This window comes from Rhinoderma darwinii, assembly GCF_050947455.1.
Source record: "Rhinoderma darwinii isolate aRhiDar2 chromosome 3 unlocalized genomic scaffold, aRhiDar2.hap1 SUPER_3_unloc_12, whole genome shotgun sequence".
NCBI classification, from domain to species: Eukaryota; Metazoa; Chordata; class Amphibia; order Anura; family Rhinodermatidae; genus Rhinoderma; species Rhinoderma darwinii.
In genome coordinates this window covers 96598-107500 of record NW_027461737.1, presented here as the reverse complement: position 1 = coordinate 107500, position 10903 = coordinate 96598, and the positions used below count along the sequence as shown (strand labels likewise).

Here is a 10903-nt window from a genome sequence, read left to right as displayed (position 1 = left end):
AGACAATAAGGGTTATTTACAAAAACACCCAACGAGGATGGGATTTGAACCCATGCATGCAGAGCACAATGGATTAGCAGTCCATCGCCTTAACCACTCGGCCACCTCGTCAACTTATTTTCATTTTTTTCTTTGGTTAGTTTCCAGCTGTTTTATAACCAAACCTGATCCCTAAAAAGTGTTTTACAAATTTTGAGAAGTGTCAGTAATATGTATTCTAAATTTATTTTCCCTTATTTAAAATCAAATCTTTTCTTGTTTATAAAAATGTCATTAAATGGCATGCAAGAACTAGATGAGTGTATATATAGGTCTACTAGAACACATCTACAAAAAAAAACATTTGTAGTAATAGTTCCATGCAAACATTTTCTAGAAGGTTTATCATTTACACAAGTTTTTAGAGTTCTGCTCCTCTAATCGGCTTAACAAATTTCAACCTGTTTTGGCAGTATTAGCCCTGCCTGCAATCTTGGGCTTTGGAAGACAATAAGTGTCATTTACAAAAACACCCGACGAGGATGGGATGCAGAGCACAATGGATTAGCAGTCCATCGCCTTAACCACTCGGCCACCTCGTCAACTTATTTTCATTTTTTTTCTTTGGTTAGTTTCCAGCTGTTTTATAACCAAACCTGATCCCTAAAAAGTGTTTTACAAATTTTGAGAAGTGTCAGTAATATGTATTCTAAATTTATTTTCCCTTATTTAAAATCAAATCTTTTCTTGTTTATAAAAATGTCATTGAATGGCATGCAAGAACTAGATGAGTGTATATATAGGTCTACTAGAACACATCTACAAAAAAAAACATTTGTAGTAATAGTTCCATGCAAACATTTTCTAGAAGGTTTCACAAGTTTTTAGAGTTCTGCTCCTCTAATCGGCTTAACAAATTTCAACCTGTTTTGGCAGTATTAGCCCTGCCTGCAATCTTGGGCTTTGGAAGACAATAAGGGTCATTTACAAAAACACCCGACGAGGATGGGATTTGAACCCATGCATGCAGAGCACAATGGATTAGCAGTCCATCGCCTTAACCACTCGGCCACCTCGTCAACTTATTTTCATTTTTTTCTTTGGTTAGTTTCCAGCTGTTTTATAACCAAACCTGATCCCTAAAAAGTGTTTTACAAATTTTGAGAAGTGTCAGTAATATGTATTCTAAATTTATTTTCCCTTATTTAAAATCAAATATTTTCTTGTTTATAAAAATGTCATTAAATGGCATGCAAGAACTAGATGAGTGTATACATAGCTCTACTAGAACACATCTACAAAAAAAAACATTTGTAGTAATAGTTCCATGCAAACATTTTCTAGAAGGTTTATCATTTACACAAGTTTTTAGAGTTCTGCTCCTCTAATCGGCTTAACAAATTTCAACCTGTTTTGGCAGTATTAGCCCTGCCTGCAATCTTGGGCTTTGGAAGACAATAAGGGTCATTTACAAAAACACCCGACGAGGATGGGATGCAGAGCACAATGGATTAGCAGTCCATCGACTTAACCACTCGGCCACCTCGTCAACTTATTTTCATTTTTTTCTTTGGTTAGTTTCCAGCTGTTTTATAACCAAACCTGATCCCTAAAAAGTGTTTTACAAATTTTGAGAAGTGTCAGTAATATGTATTCTAAATTTATTTTCCCTTATTTAAAATCAAATCTTTTCTTGTTTATAAAAATGTCATTAAATGACATGCAAGAACTAGATGAGTGTATATATAGGTCTACAAGAACACATCTACAAAAAAAAACATTTGTAGTAATAGTTCCATGCAAACATTTTCTAGAAGGTTTATCATTTACACAAGTTTTTAGAGTTCTGCTCCTCTAATCGGCTTAACAAATTTCAACCTGTTTTGGCAGTATTAGCCCTGCCTGCAATCTTGGGCTTTGGAAGACAATAAGGGTCATTTACAAAAACACCCGACGAGGATGGGATGCAGAGCACAATGGATTAGCAGTCCATCGCCTTAACCACTCGGCCACCTCGTCAACTTATTTTCATTTTTTTCTTTGGTTAGTTTCCAGCTGTTTTATAACCAAACCTGATCCCTAAAAAGTGTTTTACAAATTTTGAGAAGTGTCAGTAATATGTATTCTAAATTTATTTTCCCTTATTTAAAATCAAATCTTTTCTTGTTTATAAAAATGTCATTAAATGGCATGCAAGAACTAGATGAGTGTATACATAGGTCTACTAGAACACATCTACAAAAAAAAACATTTGTAGTAATAGTTCCATGCAAACATTTTCTAGAAGGTTTATCATTTACACAAGTTTTTAGAGTTCTGCTCCTCTAATCGGCTTAACAAATTTCAACCTGTTTTGGCAGTATTAGCCCTGCCTGCAATCTTGGGCTTTGGAAGCATGGTCATTTACAAAAACACCCAACGAGGATGGGATTTGAACCCATGCATGCAGAGCACAATGGATTAGCAGTCTATCGCCTTAACCACTCGGCCACCTCATCAACTTATTTTCATTTTTTTTCTTTGGTTAGTTTCCAGCTGTTTTATAACCAAACCTGATCCCTAAAAAGTGTTTTACAAATTTTGAGAAGTGTCAGTAATATGTATTCTAAATTTATTTCCCTTATTTAAAATCAAATCTTTTCTTGTTTATAAAAATGTGATTAAATGACATGCAAGAACTAGATGAGTGTATATATAGGTCTACTAGAACACATCTACAAAAAAAAACATTTGTAGTAATAGTTCCATGCAAACATTTTCTAGAAGGTTTATCATTTACACAAGTTTTTAGAGTTCTGCTCCTCTAATCGGCTTAACAAATTTCAACCTGTTTTGGCAGTATTAGCCCTGCCTGCAATCTTGGGCTTTGGAAGACAATAAGGGTCATTTACAAAAACACCCGACGAGGATGGGATGCAGAGCACAATGGATTAGCAGTCCATCGCCTTAACCACTCGGCCACCTCGTCAACTTATTTTCATTTTTTTCTTTGGTTAGTTTCCAGCTGTTTTATAACCAAACCTGATCCCTAAAAAGTGTTTTACAAATTTTGAGAAGTGTCAGTAATATGTATTCTAAATTTATTTTCCCTTATTTAAAATCAAATCTTTTCTTGTTTATAAAAATGTCATTAAATGGCATGCAAGAACTAGATGAGTGTATATATAGGTCTACAAGAACACATCTACAAAAAAAAACATTTGTAGTAATAGTTCCATGCAAACATTTTCTAGAAGGTTTCACAAGTTTTTAGAGTTCTGCTCCTCTAATCGGCTTAACAAATTTCAACCTGTTTTGGCAGTATTAGCCCTGCCTGCAATCTTGGGCTTTGGAAGACAATAAGGGTCATTTACAAAAACACCCGACGAGGATGGGATGCAGAGCACAATGGATTAGCAGTCCATCGCCTTAACCACTCGGCCACCTCATCAACTTATTTTCATTTTTTTCTTTGGTTAGTTTCCAGCTGTTTTATAACCAAACCTGATCCCTAAAAAGTGTTTTACAAATTTTGAGAAGTGTCAGTAATATGTATTCTAAATTTATTTTCCCTTATTTAAAATCAAATCTTTTCTTGTTTATAAAAATGTCATTAAATGGCATGCAAGAACTAGATGAGTGTATACATAGGTCTACTAGAACACATCTACAAAAAAAAACATTTGTAGTAATAGTTCCATGCAAACATTTTCTAGAAGGTTTATCATTTACACAAGTTTTTAGAGTTCTGCTCCTCTAATCGGCTTAACAAATTTCAACCTGTTTTGGCAGTATTAGCCCTGCCTGCAATCTTGGGCTTTGGAAGCATGGTCATTTACAAAAACACCCAACGAGGATGGGATTTGAACCCATGCATGCAGAGCACAATGGATTAGCAGTCTATCGCCTTAACCACTCGGCCACCTCATCAACTTATTTTCATTTTTTTTCTTTGGTTAGTTTCCAGCTGTTTTATAACCAAACCTGATCCCTAAAAAGTGTTTTACAAATTTTGAGAAGTGTCAGTAATATGTATTCTAAATTTATTTCCCTTATTTAAAATCAAATCTTTTCTTGTTTATAAAAATGTGATTAAATGACATGCAAGAACTAGATGAGTGTATATATAGGTCTACTAGAACACATCTACAAAAAAAAACATTTGTAGTAATAGTTCCATGCAAACATTTTCTAGAAGGTTTATCATTTACACAAGTTTTTAGAGTTCTGCTCCTCTAATCGGCTTAACAAATTTCAACCTGTTTTGGCAGTATTAGCCCTGCCTGCAATCTTGGGCTTTGGAAGACAATAAGGGTCATTTACAAAAACACCCGACGAGGATGGGATGCAGAGCACAATGGATTAGCAGTCCATCACCTTAACCACTCGGCCACCTCGTCAACTTATTTTCATTTTTTTCTTTGGTTAGTTTCCAGCTGTTTTATAACCAAACCTGATCCCTAAAAAGTGTTTTACAAATTTTGAGAAGTGTCAGTAATATGTATTCTAAATTTATTTTCCCTTATTTAAAATCAAATCTTTTCTTGTTTATAAAAATGTCATTAAATGGCATGCAAGAACTAGATGAGTGTATATATAGGTCTACAAGAACACATCTACAAAAAAAAACATTTGTAGTAATAGTTCCATGCAAACATTTTCTAGAAGGTTTCACAAGTTTTTAGAGTTCTGCTCCTCTAATCGGCTTAACAAATTTCAACCTGTTTTGGCAGTATTAGCCCTGCCTGCAATCTTGGGCTTTGGAAGACAATAAGGGTCATTTACAAAAACACCCGACGAGGATGGGATGCAGAGCACAATGGATTAGCAGTCCATCGCCTTAACCACTCGGCCACCTCGTCAACTTATTTTCATTTTTTTCTTTGGTTAGTTTCCAGCTGTTTTATAACCAAACCTGATCCCTAAAAAGTGTTTTACAAATTTTGAGAAGTGTCAGTAATATGTATTCTAAATTTATTTTCCCTTATTTAAAATCAAATCTTTTCTTGTTTATAAAAATGTCATTAAATGGCATGCAAGAACTAGATGAGTGTATACATAGGTCTACTAGAACACATCTACAAAAAAAAACATTTGTAGTAATAGTTCCATGCAAACATTTTCTAGAAGGTTTATCATTTACACAAGTTTTTAGAGTTCTGCTCCTCTAATCGGCTTAACAAATTTCAACCTGTTTTGGCAGTATTAGCCCTGCCTGCAATCTTGGGCTTTGGAAGACAATAAGGGTCATTTACAAAAACACCCGACGAGGATGGGATGCAGAGCACAATGGATTAGCAGTCCATCGCCTTAACCACTCGGCCACCTCGTCAACTTATTTTCATTTTTTTCTTTGGTTAGTTTCCAGCTGTTTTATAACCAAACCTGATCCCTAAAAAGTGTTTTACAAATTTTGAGAAGTGTCAGTAATATGTATTCTAAATTTATTTTCCCTTATTTAAAATCAAATCTTTTCTTGTTTATAAAAATGTCATTAAATGGCATGCAAGAACTAGATGAGTGTATATATAGGTCTACTAGAACACATCTACAAAAAAAAATATTTGTAGTAATAGTTCCATGCAAACATTTTCTAGAAGGTTTATCATTTACACAAGTTTTTAGAGTTCTGCTCCTCTAATCGGCTTAACAAATTTCAACCTGTTTTGGCAGTATTAGCCCTGCCTGCAATCTTGGGCTTTGGAAGACAATAAGGGTCATTTACAAAAACACCCGACGAGGATGGGATGCAGAGCACAATGGATTAGCAGTCCATCGCCTTAACCACTCGGCCACCTCGTCAACTTATTTTCATTTTTTTCTTTGGTTAGTTTCCAGCTGTTTTATAACCAAACCTGATCCCTAAAAAGTGTTTTACAAATTTTGAGAAGTGTCAGTAATATGTATTCTAAATTTATTTTCCCTTATTTAAAATCAAATCTTTTCTTGTTTATAAAAATGTCATTAAATGGCATGCAAGAACTAGATGAGTGTATACATAGGTCTACTAGAACACATCTACAAAAAAAAACATTTGTAGTAATAGTTCCATGCAAACATTTTCTAGAAGGTTTATCATTTACACAAGTTTTTAGAGTTCTGCTCCTCTAATCGGCTTAACAAATTTCAACCTGTTTTGGCAGTATTAGCCCTGCCTGCAATCTTGGGCTTTGGAAGACAATAAGGGTCATTTACAAAAACACCCGACGAGGATGGGATGCAGAGCACAATGGATTAGCAGTCCATCGCCTTAACCACTCGGCCACCTCGTCAACTTATTTTCATTTTTTTCTTTGGTTAGTTTCCAGCTGTTTTATAACCAAACCTGATCCCTAAAAAGTGTTTTACAAATTTTGAGAAGTGTCAGTAATATGTATTCTAAATTTATTTTCCCTTATTTAAAATCAAATCTTTTCTTGTTTATAAAAATGTCATTAAATGGCATGCAAGAACTAGATGAGTGTATACATAGGTCTACTAGAACACATCTACAAAAAAAAACATTTGTAGTAATAGTTCCATGCAAACATTTTCTAGAAGGTTTATCATTTACACAAGTTTTTAGAGTTCTGCTCCTCTAATCGGCTTAACAAATTTCAACCTGTTTTGGCAGTATTAGCCCTGCCTGCAATCTTGGGCTTTGGAAGCATGGTCATTTACAAAAACACCCAACGAGGATGGGATTTGAACCCATGCATGCAGAGCACAATGGATTAGCAGTCTATCGCCTTAACCACTCGGCCACCTCATCAACTTATTTTCATTTTTTTTCTTTGGTTAGTTTCCAGCTGTTTTATAACCAAACCTGATCCCTAAAAAGTGTTTTACAAATTTTGAGAAGTGTCAGTAATATGTATTCTAAATTTATTTCCCTTATTTAAAATCAAATCTTTTCTTGTTTATAAAAATGTGATTAAATGACATGCAAGAACTAGATGAGTGTATATATAGGTCTACTAGAACACATCTACAAAAAAAAACATTTGTAGTAATAGTTCCATGCAAACATTTTCTAGAAGGTTTATCATTTACACAAGTTTTTAGAGTTCTGCTCCTCTAATCGGCTTAACAAATTTCAACCTGTTTTGGCAGTATTAGCCCTGCCTGCAATCTTGGGCTTTGGAAGACAATAAGGGTCATTTACAAAAACACCCGACGAGGATGGGATGCAGAGCACAATGGATAAGCAGTCCATCACCTTAACCACTCGGCCACCTCGTCAACTTATTTTCATTTTTTTCTTTGGTTAGTTTCCAGCTGTTTTATAACCAAACCTGATCCCTAAAAAGTGTTTTACAAATTTTGAGAAGTGTCAGTAATATGTATTCTAAATTTATTTTCCCTTATTTAAAATCAAATCTTTTCTTGTTTATAAAAATGTCATTAAATGGCATGCAAGAACTAGATGAGTGTATATATAGGTCTACAAGAACACATCTACAAAAAAAAACATTTGTAGTAATAGTTCCATGCAAACATTTTCTAGAAGGTTTCACAAGTTTTTAGAGTTCTGCTCCTCTAATCGGCTTAACAAATTTCAACCTGTTTTGGCAGTATTAGCCCTGCCTGCAATCTTGGGCTTTGGAAGACAATAAGGGTCATTTACAAAAACACCCGACGAGGATGGGATGCAGAGCACAATGGATTAGCAGTCCATCGCCTTAACCACTCGGCCACCTCGTCAACTTATTTTCATTTTTTTCTTTGGTTAGTTTCCAGCTGTTTTATAACCAAACCTGATCCCTAAAAAGTGTTTTACAAATTTTGAGAAGTGTCAGTAATATGTATTCTAAATTTATTTTCCCTTATTTAAAATCAAATCTTTTCTTGTTTATAAAAATGTCATTAAATGGCATGCAAGAACTAGATGAGTGTATATATAGGTCTACTAGAACACATCTACAAAAAAAAATATTTGTAGTAATAGTTCCATGCAAACATTTTCTAGAAGGTTTATCATTTACACAAGTTTTTAGAGTTCTGCTCCTCTAATCGGCTTAACAAATTTCAACCTGTTTTGGCAGTATTAGCCCTGCCTGCAATCTTGGGCTTTGGAAGACAATAAGGGTCATTTACAAAAACACCCGACGAGGATGGGATGCAGAGCACAATGGATTAGCAGTCCATCGCCTTAACCACTCGGCCACCTCGTCAACTTATTTTCATTTTTTTCTTTGGTTAGTTTCCAGCTGTTTTATAACCAAACCTGATCCCTAAAAAGTGTTTTACAAATTTTGAGAAGTGTCAGTAATATGTATTCTAAATTTATTTTCCCTTATTTAAAATCAAATCTTTTCTTGTTTATAAAAATGTCATTAAATGGCATGCAAGAACTAGATGAGTGTATACATAGGTCTACTAGAACACATCTACAAAAAAAAACATTTGTAGTAATAGTTCCATGCAAACATTTTCTAGAAGGTTTATCATTTACACAAGTTTTTAGAGTTCTGCTCCTCTAATCGGCTTAACAAATTTCAACCTGTTTTGGCAGTATTAGCCCTGCCTGCAATCTTGGGCTTTGGAAGACAATAAGGGTCATTTACAAAAACACCCGACGAGGATGGGATGCAGAGCACAATGGATTAGCAGTCCATCGCCTTAACCACTCGGCCACCTCGTCAACTTATTTTCATTTTTTTCTTTGGTTAGTTTCCAGCTGTTTTATAACCAAACCTGATCCCTAAAAAGTGTTTTACAAATTTTGAGAAGTGTCAGTAATATGTATTCTAAATTTATTTTCCCTTATTTAAAATCAAATCTTTTCTTGTTTATAAAAATGTCATTAAATGGCATGCAAGAACTAGATGAGTGTATACATAGGTCTACTAGAACACATCTACAAAAAAAAACATTTGTAGTAATAGTTCCATGCAAACATTTTCTAGAAGGTTTATCATTTACACAAGTTTTTAGAGTTCTGCTCCTCTAATCGGCTTAACAAATTTCAACCTGTTTTGGCAGTATTAGCCCTGCCTGCAATCTTGGGCTTTGGAAGACAATAAGGGTCATTTACAAAAACACCCGACGAGGATGGGATGCAGAGCACAATGGATTAGCAGTCCATCGCCTTAACCACTCGGCCACCTCGTCAACTTATTTTCATTTTTTTCTTTGGTTAGTTTCCAGCTGTTTTATAACCAAACCTGATCCCTAAAAAGTGTTTTACAAATTTTGAGAAGTGTCAGTAATATGTATTCTAAATTTATTTTCCCTTATTTAAAATCAAATCTTTTCTTGTTTATAAAAATGTCATTAAATGGCATGCAAGAACTAGATGAGTGTATACATAGGTCTACTAGAACACATCTACAAAAAAAAACATTTGTAGTAATAGTTCCATGCAAACATTTTCTAGAAGGTTTCACAAGTTTTTAGAGTTCTGCTCCTCTAATCGGCTTAACAAATTTCAACCTGTTTTGGCAGTATTAGCCCTGCCTGCAATCTTGGGCTTTGGAAGACAATAAGGGTCATTTACAAAAACACCCGACGAGGAAGGGATTTGAACCCATGCATGCAGAGCACAATGGATTAGCAGTCCATCACCTTAACCACTCGGCCACCTCATCAACTTATTTTCATTTTTTTCTTTGGTTAGTTTCCAGCTGTTTTATAACTAAACCTGATCCCTAAAAAGTGTTTTACAAATTTTGAGAAGTGTCAGTAATATGTATTCTAAATTTATTTTCCCTTATTTAAAATCAAATCTTTTCTTGTTTATAAAAATGTCATTAAATGGCATGCAAGAACTAGATGAGTGTATATATAGGTCTACTAGAACACATCTACAAAAAAAAACATTTGTAGTAATAGTTCCATGCAAACATTTTCTAGAAGGTTTCACAAGTTTTTAGAGTTCTGCTCGTCTAATCGGCTTAACAAATTTCAACCTGTTTTGGCAGTATTAGCCCTGCCTGCAATCTTGGGCTTTGGAAGACAATAAGGGTCATTTACAAAAACACCCGACGAGGATGGGATTTGAACCCATGCATGCGGAGCACAATGGATTAGCAGTCCATCGCCTTAACCACTCGGCCACCTCGTCAACTTATTTTCATTTTTTTCTTTGGTTAGTTTCCAGCTGTTTTATAACCAAACCTGATCCCTAAAAAGTGTTTTACAAATTTTGAGAAGTGTCAGTAATATGTATTCTAAATTTATTTTCCCTTATTTAAAATCAAATCTTTTCTTGTTTATAAAAATGTCATTAAATGGCATGCAAGAACTAGATGAGTGTATATATAGGTCTACTAGAACACATCTACAAAAAAAAACATTTGTAGTAATAGTTCCATGCAAACATTTTCTAGAAGGTTTCACAAGTTTTTAGAGTTCTGCTCCTCTAATCGGCTTAACAAATTTCAACCTGTTTTGGCAGTATTAGCCCTGCCTGCAATCTTGGGCTTTGGAAGACAATAAGGGTCATTTACAAAAACACCCGACGAGGATGGGATGCAGAGCACAATGGATTAGCAGTCCATCGCCTTAACCACTCGGCCACCTCGTCAACTTATTTTCATTTTTTTCTTTGGTTAGTTTCCAGCTGTTTTATAACCAAACCTGATCCCTAAAAAGTGTTTTACAAATTTTGAGAAGTGTCAGTAATATGTATTCTAAATTTATTTTCCCTTATTTAAAATCAAATCTTTTCTTGTTTATAAAAATGTCATTAAATGGCATGCAAGAACTAGATGAGTGTATATATAGGTCTACTAGAACACATCTACAAAAAAAAACATTTGTAGTAATAGTTCCATGCAAACATTTTCTAGAAGGTTTCACAAGTTTTTAGAGTTCTGCTCCTCTAATCGGCTTAACAAATTTCAACCTGTTTTGGCAGTATTAGCCCTGCCTGCAATCTTGGGCTTTGGAAGACAATAAGGGTCATTTACAAAAACACCCGACGAGGATGGGATGCAGAGCACAATGGATTAGCAGTCCATCG

At 34.6% G+C, this 10903-nt stretch overlaps 3 non-coding genes across 3 annotated transcripts; all 3 read right to left on the bottom strand.

The window, feature by feature from the left end:
• Window positions 1-29: 29 nt before the first annotated feature.
• On the bottom strand, window positions 30-111 carry TRNAS-GCU (transfer RNA serine (anticodon GCU)). The gene has a single exon. It is a non-coding gene; the product is annotated as a tRNA-Ser (tRNA).
• Window positions 112-976: 865 nt separating this feature from the next.
• TRNAS-GCU (transfer RNA serine (anticodon GCU)) lies at window positions 977-1058 on the bottom strand. The gene has a single exon. It is a non-coding gene; the product is annotated as a tRNA-Ser (tRNA).
• Window positions 1059-9921: 8863 nt separating this feature from the next.
• TRNAS-GCU (transfer RNA serine (anticodon GCU)) lies at window positions 9922-10003 on the bottom strand. Its single transcript has one exon. It is a non-coding gene; the product is annotated as a tRNA-Ser (tRNA).
• Between the last annotated feature and the right edge of the window lie 900 nt (window positions 10004-10903).